Below are 2,185 nucleotides of genomic sequence, written 5' to 3' on the forward strand. Positions count from 1 at the left end.
GTTTTGAGAAACGATGTACAAATGCGCTTTACACAATTGATGTGTGTATGGATTGGGATAACAGTTGTATGAGCCCCTAATAAAATGTTAAAAATAAATAAATAGATAGATAGATAAATAAATAAATAAATAGATAGATAGATAAAAGAAATAAGAGACATAAAAAAAGAAAGAAATACCAATATAGGAAATAAGAAAACACTTAGCCAAGATTGTTTCATAAAGCAAAAAATAAAAAGAAATCTAAAGTTTCAATCAAAAACATTTTGTGGGAGAAGCATATAAATTGTGAGGAGAGAGGCATATAAATTGGCAGGATCATTTTTTAAAACAATTTGGCAATATCTAAGAAGAGTCATAAAATAGTATATATCGTTTGACTCAGCAAATTCTTACAGACTCTCACCTAGAAAATAATTTGAAATGTAGTAAAAGATTTATGTACAAAGATATTCACCATAGTTTATATCAAAAATAGAAACTAAGTAAAAGTCTGACAAAATAATGAATATGTAAATCACAATAGACCATAGTATTGAATTCTCTAGCTATGTAAAATAACCATCTTCAAAATGATGTAATGTGAGGTGAATAAAAGGTAAACTTTAATTGGTCTACACATAATTGGATCTGAATTCAGTAAAGATATAGAGAACTAACTGAAAGTAAATACATACAATAATCATCTCTGAAAAGTGGGACTTGGAACAGTTATTTTCATCATTTTTTTTCAAAATACTTAACAACATATTTGAATTTTTAAAATCTGGCTAAATACGAATACAGATCTGAGAACAGCCTGTCTTTTGAAGATGGAAGTGTTCTGAGCAGACACATTTGTGAGCTGAAAGAAGCAATCTAGGGAGTAAGAGAATGAAGCCATGGGAGAAGGGAATACTGAATGCGCCAAGGACGAGATGCATTGACACAGTGCTCCAACAATGGGCTCAAACATAACAACTCGGAGGATGGCATGCGCCCAAATAGCGGTCAGCTTTGTTGTACGTGGGGTCACTGTGAGTCGAAAACACCTTGGCAGCATCTAACATAAGGATTCTGAAGGGAAGAGTTATCAAGAGAACTTGCCCAAGATGCGTGCTTACTTTGATTATTGTGAGTAGGAGCCAATGGATGAGGCAAATATAAAAAGATTTTTAAGCAGGAAATGAGCCCAGAACATGCATCAAACTCACTCTTACTATTTGAATCAATTGTGAGTCGGGGTCGTCGACTGAGATCCATGTAGGTTAAAAGGTGTTAGGGAACTGGAGAAAAATTACGAGATTGTGAAAGAAGAAAGAAAGATAGAGCTAATTAAAACTTGTGAAAAGAACTGGCCAGGGTTTCTGTTTTCCTAAATGTATACTAGTTACATGAAACCATTTACCTAGAAGGCCAAATGCAATTACGATCTTGTTTCCAAGAGAATGATTTTATTAACATCCCGATTGCTCAGATATAAGTTAAGGTTAAAGTTGAAGAAAATTAAAATATGTCCACATGGGCCAAAATATGACCTTGAGTGTATCTCACCTACATTTTGCAATCATGTCAAAGCTAGATTTGGCACAATGAACACTGATGACAGAAGACAGGGAGACCTGGAGGAGGACTGCGGAACTCCATACATGAAGAAAGCCAAGGGTCATAAAGATGACAGGAAAGAAGATCAAAGTCAGTCAGAAAAGACTCTGAGTTTCTTCTTAATCATAGATTAGCTATAGTAAGTGGAAGAAATGATGAAGTTAAAGACGTGAACAAGAAATTGCAAAGGGCAGCTTGAAAAGACAAAGCATTATACTGAAATGTGCAGACTAAGAGTTGGAAAACCAAAACAGAAGAACATGCTCAGCATACCTTAAACTGAAAAACTCAAGAAGAAATTTAAACCTCAAGTTTCAATCTTGAGAGATTCTATGGGCAAAATATTGAAGGATGTAGGAAGCATCAAAAGAATACACAGTCATTGTACCAAAAAGAAATAGTCTACACTCCACCATTTCACGAGGTAGCATATGAGCAAGAACCAATGCTGCTGAAGAAGAAGCTGAAGATGCACTGAAAGCATTAGCCAAGAACAAGCATGCAGGAATCCATGGAATACCAATGGAAATGTTTCGAGAAGTTGATGAAGCACTGGAAATACCCACTCATCCATGCCAATAGTTATTTAACCAACTGACAG

The sequence above is a fragment of the Echinops telfairi genome, unplaced genomic scaffold, assembly GCF_000313985.2.
Source record: "Echinops telfairi isolate 266 unplaced genomic scaffold, ASM31398v2 ScPeMD7_3;HRSCAF=10, whole genome shotgun sequence".
Classification (NCBI taxonomy): Eukaryota; Metazoa; Chordata; class Mammalia; order Afrosoricida; family Tenrecidae; genus Echinops; species Echinops telfairi.